Source organism: Brachypodium distachyon, chromosome 5 (assembly GCF_000005505.3).
Source record: "Brachypodium distachyon strain Bd21 chromosome 5, Brachypodium_distachyon_v3.0, whole genome shotgun sequence".
NCBI lineage: Eukaryota > Viridiplantae > Streptophyta > Magnoliopsida > Poales > Poaceae > Brachypodium > Brachypodium distachyon.
The window spans coordinates 1,339,692-1,357,218 of NC_016135.3; positions in this window are offsets into that span (position 1 = coordinate 1,339,692).

The window sequence follows — 17,527 nt, forward strand, 5'->3', positions numbered from 1 at the left end:
AGAGGAGGCGCGGGGCTTGCTTAAATAGGCGGTGCGGAGCTTCCTGTCGCTGTCAACGTCGACGTCGACGTGGCGCGGGGGCTCCATCGGTCGGGAGGAAGAAAGTAGAGGAGGACGAAGCCCATGTGAGAGATGGCGTAACCCAGGAAAAGGCGACTTCGCGGCTGGGAGGCGGAACGCGGGCGCGCACGGGGGAGTTGGGCCGCGGGGCCGCGGGCGCTGTTGGGCCGAGTTGCTGGGCCGACTCGGGCCGAAAGGTAAGAAAGTTTTTCTTTTTCTTTTTCCATTTTCTTTTTTTCTGTTTTCTCTTTTGCAAATAGTTTTCGATAGAAATTTCAAATACCATTTTGAAGAGCTGAGAAATAGTAGACTTCAAATATGGCACTAATATTTGGAAGTATTCAAATGGAATTAAAGGTTGAAATAAAACCCAATTGAACGTTACTTGTAAAATATGGAAAAGGAATTTAAAACCCAAAAGAAGGAAGGAAGATTCAAATATGAATCTTCTAGCAAATTCTAACAACAATAATTCAAACAACAAGTTTTAGTGTAAATTTCAAATTTATGGGAAGCAAAAGTAGATATGACATGGCATGGATGCAAATGTAAATGTCATGCAACATTAATTAAATTACAAACAGGTCCAACAAGGGCTTAAATGTAAAGTGTTGCTCTCACGCTGTTACAACCACCTTCACCCTTCGTCGATGAGCCCCGAGGATCTTGCCCAGTTGGAGGAGGCAAGGGGGATGGTATTCTGCCTGATGGCGAGGAGGTGAGGCTCGACCAGCGGCGGCGTCCGGGATGCATCATGGCATTCTCGGGTTGGTTCCACGCTGGTTTGTGCGTGCCTGTTCACCCCTTCCTGTTGGAGTTCCTGGAGACGTACGGCATCGAGTTGGCCCAGCTTCACCCATCGACGATCATGAGGTTGAACGTTTTCAGGTGGCTGTGTGAGATGGCGCTTCACGAGGAGCCCTCGATGAAGCTTCTGTTGTTCTACTTCACTGTGGAGGTGAGGGAGTTGCTCACCCCGAACGGCTTTGCTTTGAGCGCCTTTGGTTCGGTGAACCTGAGGCTTCGTTCTGGCTTCGGGGACGATTTCCTGCTCATGCCGGGGAAGAGTGCGGAGAAGTTGTTCGTCAAGTGGGAGTCCCAATAGTTTCTTCTTCGGGCTTCGAAGACCCATCTTCGGCACACGGGTGATCTCCCCCGGCACTCTGGTGCCGGAGGTCTCAGGGAGGTGTGTCCCCTCGACGATCCTCGGTCGGCCGACCTCTGGAAGGTGGCCAAGATCAAGGAGGTGTCCGCCGAGAGGAGCTTTCGTGACCTCATGGAGGAGATGGTGATGGCGGGACGCTTCATGATGAGGAGCCGTCCGAGGTTTGAGATTGGAATCCCTCGATCCTTCCGTCCTCCACAGCTCGCCACCGCACGTGAGTGGCGCCTCTCTCCCCTTCGTGCTTTGATTGTTTTCCCTTGTGAGGGTACTTAATGGTTTTGGCTTGTCTTTTTCAGCGACGTTTTCCGAGGAGAGGACGGCGTTGTGGGCCGCGCGGCTGATAGGTCTGTACAGCTGGCCGGAGCACCGCGACTACGAGGCCAAGATTAGCGAAGGGGGATGCCACAACATCATCGCGAGGTGCTTCGGGAAGATGGAGCCCGTGCGACAGGACCCGAAGCTCGGTCGCCTTCTTCGAGTGGGCGATCGCTACTCCCGCTTGGCCACACCGTCGATGTTGGCGGTGGGGTCCAAGCTGCGGGACTCCTGCGGGAAGGCGAAGGCGAGAACGGAGGTGCCGGGCCTGGCGGTGCCTGTCGCGCCGGTCCCCAAGATACCTTGTCCGTCGAGTGGATGTAAGAGGAAGGCTCCCCCGACTCCTTCTCCTTCTCTTGACTACACCCCGGCGGATTCGGCGGATCCTGTCATGTGTGAGTCGAGGTCCCCCCTGAGGGTGACCTTGGATCTGCACATGAAGGGGAAGATTGGACTTGAGCAAGTTCTTCCTCCTTCGAGTCACGAGGTTGAGGCTGTCACTCGTGAGACGGGGCTTCGGCTTCAGAGCGACTCAGTGGTAGAGTTGTCGACCAGAGCCAGCAGTGCGGGCGTCCAGGTGTTTTCCATTGGTCACGAGCGCCCCGAGGAGGATGCTCCTACCTCGGGTGAGTGCCCTTCTCTTTTGGTCACGTCATTCTTTTTCCAAATGATTTTGACATGATCGTCTTGGCTCGTTTTTAGGTGCGAGGGCCGCGGAGCCCAGGGTTCTTGAGGGCGAGCCCCCGACTCAAGCGAGGGATGGAGCACTTCCGACGGCCGAGGACGGAGCGAGAGACCCTTTCGTGACGTTGGAGCTGGTGAGCATCCACGACGTATCTCCCTTTGCCCTTTGGGTTAGCTTTGTGCTAACTCCCTCTTCATTGCAGGTGAGGGGTTTGGTCGAGGCCGTGGGTGCCTTTCCTGGCCTCAAGACTCATGTGGGGGCTCTTTCCGCTGCTTTGGACGTGGAGATGTCCAAGTTTACCCTTGCCTTGAGTGAGTTGGCTTTGGAGAGGGTGCGGCGCAAGGCCGTGCGCGACGTCTCGCATACGAGTAGCATGGTTTTCCGAGGTAAGTATGCTCATGCATAACTCGTTTATTTACGGTTCTCCTTACATGCGTTTTAAGGAGTTTCCGGCCCTCGGGGGACTTGGTTCTACTTGGCGGATGGCCTCGAGGCACGCTAGGATCCACCAAGGAATGAGTCGCTAGTAGCGACCTATGTCCATGGACATTTTTAGAGGATGCTTGGGTAAACGGAGGCCTTTTCGCGTTCCTCGGTGAGCGGCACAGGGGCAGCGGCTCTTTTACGACGATGAGTTATGTGAGTGTCTCGTGTCATTCTTAATTTTTCCTCAAGGACTTGCTTTATTGATCCTTACTTTCTTGTCTTAAGCTATGACCTGATGGGCACTTACAAGCCTTATGTAGACATGGCCTCGTTGACGCTTATGATCCCTCGAAGTTTCGTAGGGAAGAGGCCGGTTGGGCGCTGATGCTCTCCTTTTGGGAGCGGCAAGGATTGCCCTTGAAGGTTCTTAGGCGTAGAAACGCCGGAGCTTGTCGCCATTTTAGGCATGGACAAGATTTTGCTCTTTCATGTTCTCGAGGTGGTATGCACCATTTATCAATACTACGGCGATGCGGTATGGTCCTTCCCATTTAGAGTCTAGTTTGCACTGGAGCTTTGGGTCGACATTCTTTTTCAGCACGAGATCTCCTTGGGAGAAGGCTCGTTCCCGCACTCTTGTGTTGTAGAAGCATGCGGCGCTTTGCTCGTAAACGGCGTGCCTCATGAGGGCTTTGTCACGAGCTTCTTCCACAAGATCGACAGCCGTCTTGTGATGCTCTTCATTTTCGATGAAGGCGATTTGGGTGGCTTCTTGGAGCCTTTCGACTCGAGGTGAGCGGAACTCGACCTCGGCGGGAAGAACTGCTTCGGCTCCATACACCAAAGAGAATGGTGTTCGGCCCGTGGAACGGCTTATGGAGGTGCGTATGCCCCAAACCACGCTAGCGAGTTCATCTCCTCATGCTCCCCTTGCTTTGCTAACCGTGTGCTATACCCTTCGGCGGAGTCCTTGGAGGATTAGTCCATTTTCCCTTTCGCATGCGCCGTTGCTCTTTGGTAAGCTACGGATGCGAAGTAAAGTTCGATCTCAAGGCATTCGCAGAATTTGATGAATTCCGCACAGTCGAACTGTTTGCCATTGTCCACGGTTACCTCTCGTGGGACGCTATATTGGCATATGATGTTTTCCCAGAAAAAAATTTGAACGGCCTGTGACGTGATCTTGCCGAGCGGCGCTGCTTCTATCCATTTGGAAAAGAAATCAATCGTCACCACGAGGTACTTGCAGCCCCCATTGCATGCGGGGAAGGCCTGAGAAGGTCCATTCCCCAACATGCAAATGGCCATGTTATCGGGAGATTCTTCAAGGAAGTCACGGGCGCATCGATTGACTTAGCCATTTTCTGGCAAGCTTTGCATTTCCGCAATATGGTGATTGCATCTTGCACCATGGTGGGCCAATAGAATCCTTGACGCAAGGCTTTTGCCGCGGTGGCTCTTGGCGCAAGGTGGTGGCCGCATATTCCGGAATGGATTTCCAGGAGGAGCTCGGCTCCCCGGTCAGGAGTTATGCATTTAATCAATGTGGCCGCTCCTTTCTTGTATAGGATGCCGTCGAGGAGGACGTACATCTTGGCTTTTGCGAGCAGAGTTTTGGCGCTTGCGCTTTCTGCTTTTTCGTCCACCTTGCCTTTCAAGGCGCGGATAATCGGTGTCATCCAAGAGGGTGGGGCGTCGATGACCATGCTGGTCTTTGAAGCTTCGTCAAGGGCGTCGGCTTCTTCATTTATGGATGGGGCGCGAATTACTTCGATGAATGCATCGGGTGGCAGCGGTTCTTTGGAACCGGCCGTTCGGGCTAACCTGTCGGCCAGGTGATTTTCTCCTCGTGGAATGCGTCGTGCCTCCATGCCCAGGAAATACCGTTCCATCTTGCGAACTTCTTCGATATATTTTTTCATCCTTTCATCAAGGCATTGATATGACTTGTCCATTTGGTTTATCAACAGTTGGGAGTCTCCTTGGATGAGAAGGCGTCGGACACCCATGGCCTTGGCCAGTCGAAGCCTGAGGAGCAGCGCCTCATATTCCGCCACATTGTTGGTGGCGCTGAAGTCAAGATGGGCGGCGTACTCCAAATTTTTGCCTTCGGGGCTGATGAGATGACTCTGGCCTCGGCGCCGTCGAGGCGCTTGGAGCCATCGAACCTCATTATCCAATGTGGTTCGGGGGGCTCGATTTTGGATGCGATTTTTTCGGGCGGGGCTAGTGGGGCATGCCACTCGGCCACAAAGTCAGCCAGGACTTGGGATTTTATGGCCGTTCTCGCCATGAGTTCTAGCAAGAAAATGGTCAATTCCATTGCCCATTTAGCGATTCTTCCGGAGGCTTCCTTATTGCCGAAGCCTTCCTTGAGTGGGAAGGTAGTTGGCACCATGATGGTGTGGCCCATGAAGTAATGACAGAGTTTCCGAGAGGCCATGAGGAGGGCCTATGCGATCTTCTCGATTTGGGTGTATCGACCCTTTGCTCCTTCCAAGGCTTCGCTCACGTAATATACGGGGCATTGTGACCCGTCTTCCTCGTTCACGAGTGCGGCGCTTACGGCGACTGGGGTCGCGGCCAGGTCCAGGAGCAAAGGTCTCCTTGCTTTGGGCTCGTGAGAAGCGGAGGGGTCGACAAATAGGTCTTGAGTTCTTCGAAGGCCCTTTGAGCTTCGTCGGTCCACTCAAAGTCGTCGAGGCTTCTCAAGGTTTTGAAAAAAGGAAGAACCTTCTCGGCTGACCGGGCGACGAATCGTCCCAAGGCCGCCATTCTTCCCGCTAGGCGTTGCACATCTTTGACGGAGCGAGGAGGCTCCATCTCCATGATGGCCCGGATTTTTTCCGAGTTGGCCTCGATCCCTCGTTGAGAGACCGAGAAAGCCTAAGAGTTTTCCTCCTCGAACTCCAAATGCGCACTTCTCCGGATTGAACTTTACGCCGTACTTGCGGAGATTATCGAAGGTTTCCTGCAGGTCCTGGGGATGGGTCTTCGCAACTTGACTTTTGATGACGGCGTCGTCAACGTAGACTTTGGCGTTTCTCCCCGATTGTTCTTTGAGGATGAGGCTGACGAGGCATTGGAAAGTTGCGCCGGCGTTCCTCAATCCAAAAGGCATTCTACGGTAGCAGAAGGAGCCGACGGGAGTGATGAAACTGGTCTTTTCCTCGTCTTCCTTGGCCATGTGGACTTTGTGATACCCTGAATAGGCATCCAAGAAGCTCAACCTTTCGCATCCCGCCGTGGAGTCGACCAATTGGTCGATCCGAGGGAGCAGATAGTCGTCCTTGGGACATGCCTTGTTCAAGTCGGTGAAGTCGACACACATTCGCCACTTGCCGTTGGCTTTCTTTACCAAGACCGGATTGGCCAACCATTCGGGGTGCCAAACTTCTCGGATGAGCCCGGCGTCGGAGAGTTTGGCGATTTCTTGTTTGATGAGTTCGCTTCGCTCGGTGGAGAGCTTCCGAACTTTTTGCTTCACGGGAGCTTTGTCGGGTCTCACGGCGAGGCGATGTTCCATGACGTCGTGCGGGACTCCTCCCATGTCAGAAGGTGACCAAGCGAAGAGGTCGGAATTCTTTCGAAGCAGGTCGACGAGTTCTTCCTCGAGTTTACTCAGGAGGTCGGCTCCAATCTTCACCGTGCGCGTGGCGTCATCTTGGGAGACGTGTACTTCCTCGAGCTCTCCTTCGGGGAGAGGCTTGCGGATGTAGCGCTCCTGGGGGTTGGTTTCGAATGCTCCCGCGTTCGAAATCAAGTTGATACTCTTGGATGATTCTCTCTTTTCGGCGCACTTGGTCTCATGGCGGTAGAGTGTCTTCCTATCAGAAGATTGCTTGCCGTGGACCGTTATCACGCCTTTCGGGCCTGGGATCTTGATGCACAAGAAGTTGTGGTGGATGACGGCGCAAAGACGGTTTAGCGTCGTCCTTCCGAGGATGGCGTTAAAGGAGGCCTCCATATCCACCACGTCGAAGTGTACGAGCTCGGTTCGATGGTTTGTGGTGTCTCCGAACGTCGTGAGGAGCTCAATTTGTCCGAGCGGCTGAATGGACTTCCCCGGCACGAAGCCGGTGAGGGGATAAAGGGATGGCTGAAGCGAGCCGTTCTTGTATCCCCCCTTTGGCTCCATCAGCTTCTTTAATGTGCTCAGATATAGGATGTCGGCGGAGCTTCCGCCATCCACAAGAATTTTCTTGAGCTCACAATTGGCGACGATCGCCGTCACAAAGAGGGCGTCGTCATGTGGGCCTCGTCATGTGGGACGATCTTATTCAGTGAAGGCAATTGGCACGCTTGACCACTTGGGTGGTGGTGTCGGGGTGAAGGTTCCCACGACGTTGACTTTGCGAGCATACTCCTTGCGTTGTCGCTTTGATCCCCGTCCCGTGGCGGAGGCCCCGAGTAACTCCGACGTGATGTGAGGGTTCCTAGAATGGGAGGTTATCCTCCTTGGGTGCTGGGTAAGCGACAAGGACGTTGGCGGGGCGTGGAACCTCGACTGTCTTCTCGTCCTTGCACCGGGCTTGCATTCGTGCCTGGAACTCTTCGCGAGCCGCGATGAGAGTGTTGCACTCTTCGGTGTTGTGGCTTGCCGAGTTGTGGATGAGGCATCTCCCAGTTCCCCCCTCGGCGGAGCGAGGTGGCTTCTTGGGTTGCCAAGTTTTTTGGGATGGTGCTTGTCCTTCGACGGCGAAGATCTTCCGGGCTTGGTCGCCGGGGGCCTTTTTACCCCACCTCCTCTTCTTCTTGGAAGACGAAGTAGGCGCAGGGGGTTTGTTGGACGAGGGAGCTCCTTTGGAAGCGGCGCGTGGCGCGTCTTTTTTGGCGATATCCCCGTCTTCGCCCCGGGCGTATTCTTGCAAGATTCGATAGAGCTCCTCGGTCGTCTTCGGTGGGTTACGACTTAGAGCCCGATTCACTTCTCCTTGGAGAAGACCTTGCATGCATGCGTCGATCACGGTGGTTGACGGCGGGTTGGCGATTTGGCTTCGCACCTTCGCAAAGCGATGGAAGAAGCTTCGAAGGGATTTCCCAGGCTTTTGTTTCACGGCGTATAGCTCATGAGCCTGCACGGGTTCTTTGAAGTTCCTTGAAAGTTGGCGATGAAGACCTCTTGGAGGCGCTCCCACGAGTGCACGGACGAGTGCACGGAGTTCTTCCACAGGTTATAAAACCAAGTTTGCGCCATTCCGTTGAGTGCGAGCAGAAAAAGGTTGCACATCTTGATGGGACCTCCCCCGGCGACCCGTATGGCGGTGGAGTAGATGTCCAAGAATTGAAGAGGATTCGACTCCCCGTCGTATGGCCGTATTGTGGGTGGCTTGAACCTTGGCGGAAAAGACGCGTCTTGGATCTCCCGCGTGAGCGGGTTGCAAGTTGGCCGATTCTTTTGGTTCCTTCGGTGGCGAGGTCCTCCCTTGTCGCTTTCGTTGCTAGAGGGGTCGCTTGGAGAATGATATCGGCGTTTTCTTGGAGGGTCGGAGCGTCGACGGGAGTTCCTTTCGCCGCCGGCACGGGCTCCGGATTCTGCCACTTGCTCGTTTCCATGTACGCTGGGGTCTCGTTCCCCGCGAGGCGCGGCTTGTGGTGGTACCTGGTGGCCGCCTTGTTCGACCCCGGCGGGGGGAGCAAGGGGCGCTTGCGGGGCACTCACAAAGCGTAGTTGATGTTGAGTGTGTGCAACTTGGAGAGCGCCTTGAGGCGGAAGCCCCCAATAAGGATGGTACCAAGGAGCTCCTTGGGCGATCGCGGCGAGCGCCAGTGGAGGTAATCCCGGGTTGGAGGGGTCGTAGGCCGGGACTCCTTGGTTTTCTGGCGCGGATCCTCTTGACGCCACATTGTTTCCTCTTGTAGGTTCCGAGGGCAGGGTTACCACCGGTTGTAGGGAAGGTGGCGTGAAACCCATCGAGCGAGGCATGCCGAGTTCCGTATCCCCTGCGGGGGCGGCAACAGTAGGCAGCTCGCCGATCCTTGCTACCACGTTGGTGAGTGTCGAGGGACCGCCTACGACGGTTTCGAGCACCTCGGTTCCTTCCGGGACGGCCGGTAGCGGAGGGGCGACCGCGACTTCCGTCGTGGCGACCATGCTTGCGGCGGCGTCCGGATTGGTGAGGATTCCTTCTTCCTCGGGAGCCCCCGAGGCACTTGCTTTCTTCGTTTGCAACCGTGTAGACTTCGCGGCAAGTTGGGGACCTGAGGAAGTAGGCTTCGTCGGGGCCATTAGATCTACAATTGCGGCGAGGGTTCCACACGGTCGGCGCCACTATTGTTGTTCTTGACAACAATTAGAGTAAGGGGTGCCAACGCTCGATGACACAAGTGCGTGTATAAAAGTACGGCGTGTACGCCGGCCTTATAGCGAAGGTCGCTGTACACTTGGACAAGTTGACACGTGGATATTTTTTGAATAGTTTTGGTCGACTCTGCGGGTGCGACTTAATCCTATGTTAGGAAAGGCTTCGAGGGGGTTGTTAGCCAAGGGCTTGGGACGAACGGATCTTCCCGAGACAACTTTTGACGAGAGGTTCGTCGGGGCCGCCTCGTACTTGGACCGAACGCGTCTTTCAAAGTATCGAGGTTAGAATACCCTCGGAACTCTAACCCAACCCCTTCTCCTTCGAACCCGGGCCAACCAAGGCTAGTTCGGAGCCTCGAAACTAGAGTCCCCTAGAAGGCTTCCTCGAGGCCGATCGACTTTCAGTCGAGAGCGGCGCGCGAAAGCGAACCTTAGAGGGAGCACTCTAGCCCTCTCCCCTTGAGTTTATTCAAGTGAGAGTGAATGCTACATGCCCCCATGGGGGGGGTATTTATAGCCTAGGGGTTCATGACAAAAGACCATGGCTATCCTTAAGGGAGAGAGAAAAGTGGGAGCAAAATGGTAAAAGTAGCTCCTTTGGTCCATAGCTTTTGTGTGCACCATGTGAGAAAAATGGGGCTTGGTCCATGGTCCACCATGAACTAAGGGCCCCCTCCTCACACATTTTTTGTCCCCTATTGTAACTCATTTGACCCTTTGACCATGGCATGAGAGGCTTGACTTGTTGACTTGTCTCCCTTCGCCATGTAGGATTGACTGCACCACGTGGGCATCTTGATTCGTGCTTGTGAAATGTTGACTTGGTCGCTGCCACGTAGGATTTAAGGTCCGGCCCATATAAGGGTTTTATTTTACTACAACACTCCCTTATGACTCAACCGACGACTATGATCTTGAGTTTTTTGTCCCAGACATGAACATGGAGAGGCCACGGGAAGTTCCCTACGACAGTGAGGACTGCCACATATGGGGGGCTTCATATTAATGCCGAAAAAGGGCAAAAGTTATTAAGTGGCTACTATTGCTCCCTGCGTTAATAAATGCAAGAAGTCTTTTGCTAGCTTTGTCCTAAGTCAAATTTCTTAAAGTTTGAGCAAGTTGATAGAAAAATATATCAACACTTAGAATATGAAATCTATACCATTATATTCTATACCATTATATTAAATTCGAAACGGTGGTGATGGTACGGGCGTCGCTGCGGTACGTCACTTTGCCAAAATTACGAATATGCCACCACTGTCCAGGAGATGGGCGCGGTACGTCACATTTGTTCTTCCGTAGCAACGCACGGGGCTTTTTGCTAGTAGGTATAATATGAAAATATATCACGATGAATTTAACGTAACTAATTTAGAGTCATTAATTGTGATAGTTTTTTTTATAAATTTGGTCCAAGTTTAAGAAGTCTGACTTAGTAAAAAGTCAGGACTTCTTACATTTACGAACTCGGATGGAGTAGCTGCTAATTCAAAACACTCCAGCACCTTGATCCGCTCTTAATTAATCACCAGGCAGCATCCCGTGGAAGAAACAACAATCACAGCCTGTGTAGAAACGCAAGCAGCATCAAGAGCCGGTCCAGCTGCTACCACCTCTCCACAAATGTTCCTAACGACATCCCCAACCTCCAGAACGTACAGCTAGCAAAGCAAAACTGGAAGCAAAACAGCACAGAACATGGAGTTCTTCAGCAAACAACAGACTGCAGCTTCTGCAATTTTGGGTATCTGTCGCAGCCGCCAAGTCACCGGGTGGCCACTGCACAAAGGCAGCGTCGCGGCGGCCGGATCTTCGGAAGCGCCAGGTCTCCGTCGCACAGGACTTCGTCGTGGGCTCGTGGCCGTCAGGTCGCCTTTGCATGGGGCCAGCGGCCCCCGAGGCCCGAGCAACAGCGCATGCGATCTGTGCCCAAGGGTCGCCGTCACGTAGGGCGGTAGGGAGCCACCGCGGCCTCCGAGTCACCGTCACCGGGGGAGAAGCACTATAGCCGCTGCATCACAGTTGCACTGAAAAGTTCCCATGATGATATACATATCAGAATGGTTTAATAGAAGAAGAAAAAATCATACTTCGCCTCTTCATTATTAAATCTGATCAACAATAAGCTGGAGGGCAAGGCTTTGTTATCAATATCGCTTCAATGTTGCTCAACTTAATTTGTACACATTTTGACAAAAACTATTTGATTTAAACTTTATGCGAATCTAATTCAAATTTTTGAGTAAAAAAGGAAAGAAACATGCATTTGAATTTCATATAGCATTTGTAGCTTCACAAATTTGACAGGAAATAAAAGAAAGATGGAAGCAGATGTAAATGTAATAACCGTAGATTGAGTCAAGAATCAACACGATGTCTGGTTATATTCTGGCAGGGCTTGATGAGAGTTAATCACATTTTCCAACAATGCACTTCCAGAATTATTGGGAATGGAGCTAAAACCCTTTTCTGGGAGGATACTTGGAAGGAGGGCGGTGCTCTTGCTGCTCAGTTTCCCAGGCTTTTTAATTTGGCTTATAAAAAGAAAGTGACTGTGGCTTGGATTAGAGAAAAAGGGATTCTATGGATTCAATTCAGAAGAACACTGCTTGGAGATGCTTTTGAACAATGGCAGCTGCTTCAGGAGAAGTTTGCAGCTTTCCCCTTCTCTGAAGAGGAAGACAGAGTTAAATGGAACTTAACCCAAAGCGGACAGTTCTCAGTTAGTTCTCTGTAACTACATCTTAGGGGGCAGTGTTTGGTTTCCTACAGATTTCTATGGAAGCTCAAGATTCCTTTGAAGATCGAGATTTTCTCGTGGCTGATGTTGAAAAACAGCATTCTCACTAAGGATAACCTGATCAGGAGGGGATGGACTGGTGACATACACTATCATTTCTGTGCTAAGATTGAAACTGTTGATCACTTTCTCTTCTCTTGCTCTCTTGCTCGACTGATCTGGCAAGTCATTGTCTGTGCTTTTGGGCTGCTTAGAGCACCAATTAGTATTGAGGACATGTTTGGTGCGTGGATGACTTCCTTCCCTGAAGGCCAACATAAATTGGTCCTGAGTGGGGGGGCGGCAGTGGTTTGGACTATCTGGAAAACCAGAAACACAGCGTGTTTTAAACAAAAAATGCCTGATGATCCTGCAGCTGTGATTTTCTCCCTATGTAATCACCTTGACACGTGGTCGATCCTGCAGAAAGAAAGAAGCCGACGAAACCTGATGGAGGGAGCTCGGTGACTTAAGCAGGTGGTCTTGGAGGCGTACGCAATCAAGAATGGATGGGCCCCTACTGTCAAGAGAATTACAAGCTGATGAAGAACGATGCTGTTGTTTTGTTTTCTGGCGTTGCTGTGATTCTCGGTTGTGTTTTGCTGGAAGATAGTTTCTTATTTCCGCTGTTGAACCTTTGTTAAGTCACTTCTTTTGTTTGAACTGTTGTAAAACTGTTGGCGGTTTCTTTAAATGAAATCGGTGGGAGGGCCCACTGGGTAAAAAAAACAACAATTGCGAATATCACAGACTAGGGACTTTGGGCCTGAAAACAATTTTAGGAATGAAAAATAAATGGAGCTCCACGGTTGGAATTAAAACAGGCATGACGAGCTCCTCATTATCAATAGCCGGAGATTAAGAAGCATGTACATATCAAAGAAAATCAGGCCTGATCTGAGTCAGCACCTCAAAAAGCTAGGCAGGAGAGGGGTGTAGGTTGGCAAATCAGAGAAAGACAAACATGATGAGCTCCTCATTATCAGTGATATCAACAAGTTTTTCCTCAAGCAGAAGAGACTACCCGAACACAAAGACATTGAGTTTTTTAAATCTCAACGTCAGCGACAGCACGGTATCTGGGCAAAGAGAACGAGGAGCACTAAGCACCGAGTAGAGATTTAAAGAACTGAGTGTTCTTGTGTTCTGGTAATCTCTTGTGCTCGGGGAAGAACTTGTTGATCTTTGATCTCACTGAGAATGAGGATCTCATCATGGGCATAACTTACACGTCTGGCTTTCTTGATTTGCCAAGTCGCACCCCTCGCCAACCTTGTTGTGCATGTTGTTTGTTATATTGGTAAGGTATACTGTGAGATCGAGATAGGCAATCAGAGGTGGGTGAATGATTGCGCGGAAGCAAATTAAAACTTTTCCCGAAAGTTCAAACCCTAAATCATATTTCTGTCCGTGATAATAAAACAGCCGTAACTTTTGATTGGATGAACCAAAAAATACGTATGAGTATGGAAAAGAAAGGTATTAAAATTATCTAACCAACGCAACAAGAAGCAGCTCAATCGGACTTACCAATCAAAAGATATGATCAAAATAGTAACAGCTGACAGAAAGTTACGAGGATTAATCTAAAACCAATTTCGAGGAATAACAAGAAAGATGAATTAATCGCAATCTTCTCTTGATCTCGTGATAAACCTGCAGTAAAGTATTATGAACTTGTGATGAACCTGCACCAAAGTATTAGAAAGATCTAGCACGAAGATTTCACGAAGATCCGAGAAGAACAGAGATGACACCGCCAACGAATTTCTTTATTGCAACGATGTCGATCGATTACAAAAGATGCAACCATGCATCCAAGAACTCTCCAAGAATTGATCTAGATCCAAAGCTTTGAGTTCCCTCACGTCCTTGCTAAAACCCTAGCTAGGATGCCCTCTATTTATAAGGGAAAATTCGCAACCCTAAACCGAATCCGAATCCAACACGGACTCCTCTGTCCCGGTCAGTATTTTGCCCGTGGGGCCCGCATACGACCTCGGATTGAGATGACTCCAAAAGCAAAGTTGTTCGTCTCGACGACACGCACAACTTTCATGTGGATCACTTTTCCATCCGACGTCATCTTGATGACGCTACTGTTTAGTCTTTAAACAGCTCTCATCCAGTCACGGCTGGACCTACGTATCTTCACCTCGATGTCATTTCATGCCATCAACTCTTCTTGTGATGTTTTCAAAACTCGACCATCACGTATCGAATATCTCCAATACCGTACATCTCCGGTATAAACAACATACGACAAACCGGTGCCCTCCCGGATCATCGTAGCCTTCACTTCCATTGTTCCTTCGCACGAACGTCCCGCATGACCTTGATCCTCGACCTCAGCTTCCCAAGCTTCGTCTCTCGATCCCGTCATCGACCACGTTCTTCTAGCTCCGGCAACACCTGAAAGCGAACACACAAATAACCAGTACGAGCACAAGTCCACGACTTGACTCAGGGTAAGTTTCACACAACTCACGCCATGTTTTCACATAAGAAACTAATGCATCAGCACACCACTAGCAAAGCAATAAGTCCAAACAAGATACATGTCATCACTTAAATATCCATATTATCCAAAGTATCCACATCAATGTTTCATCTAAAACACTTGCCGATGTTACACATCACATATGATTTCACATATACAAAACCATTCTAAAAGTATTCCAAAACATACTCGATCATAACCTGAACTCGTAATACTTTTAAAATGTTTTTGTACCCTCCCAATATAAGAAACAACATGCACAATTTGAATAAGCATAGTACAATCTTAGGGTGACAATGTCACATGATCAGGACCTATAGGCATACTACAAAGGACATATCTATCAAGTTCCATATCAAGTTGCAAAGGCGGGTTTGAAAATAATGGATAACAATATAAAACTAGAGAGGTATTCTTATAGTTTGTAAGACAAAGTAGAATATGTAAAATATTGGATTCTACATGATGAAAGATTTAACTTGCCTTGGCCTGCTCCAGTTCAATGTTCTTCTTCTTCGCGACACTCGGACAATCGCACTCTGAATAATCTATCATGGAGAACAAATAACAATACTCCCTCCGACCCATATTACTTGTCAAAATAGTACATGTATCTAGACGCCTTTTAAACATAGATACATGGGTAAATTTGAGACAAGTAATATGGGTCAGAGAGAGTAATAAACACATTGTATAAATCCAAATGGAAGAATCGACATGAAAAATTATATACCCTATTATGATTGTGCAAAAACTAATTATATACTTCCTCCGTTTCATAATTCTTGTCCAAATATTACATGTATCTAGACGCTTTTTAAAAATAGATACATCCATTTTTTGGCAAATTTGAGACACGAAGTATGGAACGGAGGGAGTACTAATCATAGGTATAATCGCCGGAGTAGGCTGGCGACGAAATTCAAGCTACGGGCGATGGCGTAGGCTTGGGTGAGACGGGGAAGTTCTGCGCGATGTCCTGGGGTTTAGGGGGCCTATTTATAGGACAGGTAAGGGCAGGTTCAAAGTGATTAGGGAAGTTAAGGGTGAAATTAGGGAGAATAGGGCCGTGGGGTTCGGTTCACAGAACCTGGACGGGGAACCGGATAGGCAGCTGCGGGCAACAACGGAGATTGCAGCGGAGATGGCTCGTGCTTCTGTGCTGGCCACCAGGAGGAAGACGAGCAAGTGCTCTGGTGCGAGGCTGGGCTGGGCAGTTCGGGAGGGAGATGGCCCAGAGGGAGAGAAAGTGTGGCCTAGCAAGGAAAACAAAAGGAAAGAGGGGGTGGGCTGTAGCTGGGTTGGGCCCCGCGGGGGGGGGGGGGGGGTGGTGTTGTGGCTTTGGGTAATTCTAACCTTTTCTAATTCCAAACAATCACACAAATTCAAATATGGTATTTAGAAATAATTCTTAATCCGAAAGAGGAACGATTTCTCGTTCTCACCGCGCGCAAAAGGTAACCTTGTTTTCAAGAACTCATCTGCATGAGCACATGTCTCTGAGAAATACCACGTGAACTGCGAACAATTGCATAAAATTTCAGCAAATCAAGACAACTAATCTAGGTTTACCCAAAATAGTTTCCATCCAAAATAAGTTTATAAACATTTTCGAAATTAAAATAAGTCTCAAATAAGTTCCAACTAAAATCTTAAAAATGCACTAGACCGAATTTACCTAGCCCTGCCGTATTAGAAGTTGAAGAATGAAATTCGCATCACAAAATTAAAGGACAAATAAAACCTATACCTCGCAATGGTTGAGGGGCAGGAAAAAGAACACATTCATCTTAAATTTAATTTTAGGATCTTCTAAATTAAAAGAACCAGAAACTCTTCTTGTAGCTGAGCAAAGGAACCAAAGCAGCCAAAGGAAGCGGCTACGCGGGCTTGGCGGCGCGCGTGATACGAGCACGAAGGGGCTTCCTCATCACCTTAAACACCCCATCACGCTCCGCAAGATCAACTCCGCCGCAGCCGCCCTCCTCAGCCCACTCAAACTCGCGCACCAGCGCCGCCAGGAAGCACCTGGCCTGAAGGATCCCGAGGCCCATGCCGGGGCAGTACCTCGGCCCGGCGCCGAACGGCATCATCCTTACGGTCGTTTCCTTGGGCCCCGGCAGCGGCCCAACGCCCTCCCCGTCGCCTCCGGCCAGGAACCGCTCGGGCCGGAACTCGTCGGGGTCCGTCCACGCCTTGGGGTCCCTCCCGATGTCCCTTAACACGAAGAGCGCCCGCAAGCCGTTGCAGCGGGGCGAGGGAGGCGAAGCGGGTGGGGTGGATGACCCCGGAGGGCGCGCCAGAGCGGGCCGTAGGGGGCCGAGTTTATGTTGTCGCTGCGCCGGCGCCGCGGCCCCGTGACCACGGCCACGGGGAACAGCACCGACGGCCGGTTCCAGAAGCCGCTCGCGTTCTTCTTCTTCACCAGCGCGCGGTGCGCCACGGCCGCGTCGCCGATCGTAATGATCCGCTGCCGCCGGAGGATCGCCGGCGCATCTCGGCCACGGCGGCCAACAGTAGCTCGCAGGATTGTTACTGAGATGGCTAGTAGACACATGCAAAAAGCGGCAGCAAGTGTTAGGGACGCCGACTCCATTGTTCGTTACCACAGGCTGTGTGTGTATCTTCTATTCTTCTTTGCGAGTTTATAGACCGTGGCTAGCTCTGTCGCTCGGTCAGTAGCATACCAAGCACCACAAGCTTATACTCCACTATACGGGGAAAGATCGTGTCTCTGTAGATCCGATCCGTAAACATGCATCAGCACCACAGGCCCACAGCCTTTATTATGTGGGGAAGGTCGTCGCTCTTTCTCTCCGTGGCACCACACACTTACTATAACGGGAAGTTATTTCTGCTCGCAATCATCTCTGCTGTCCCCGTGTCGATCGATCTCGATTCGTACAATCTGGTCAGGGCTCATGTGCTTCTGATCGACTTCTCCATAACGGGCGCACACGGTCACTCCCCGTAACCACTCTCCATAACGCAGGAGTCGTGCAGCTTGCAAAATGAACAACTCACCAGGTATGTCTCGCTCTGCCACTTGCCGCTCAAGGAAAACCCCACTAACCATTCCTTAAAAATAAAAACACCCCACTAACCAACCAAGCTATTCTTATCTTTTTACGGAATTACCTCATGTATGATGAATCTTGTACGATTTGCGAATCAATGGTGATTAGGAATGTGCAAAATATGATCCGCGGCTGATGTGTACTGTAGCAATAAAATCGTACATATATTGTCATACGCCTGTTCGTCTTTTTATGGGCATGGTAATAACAAAA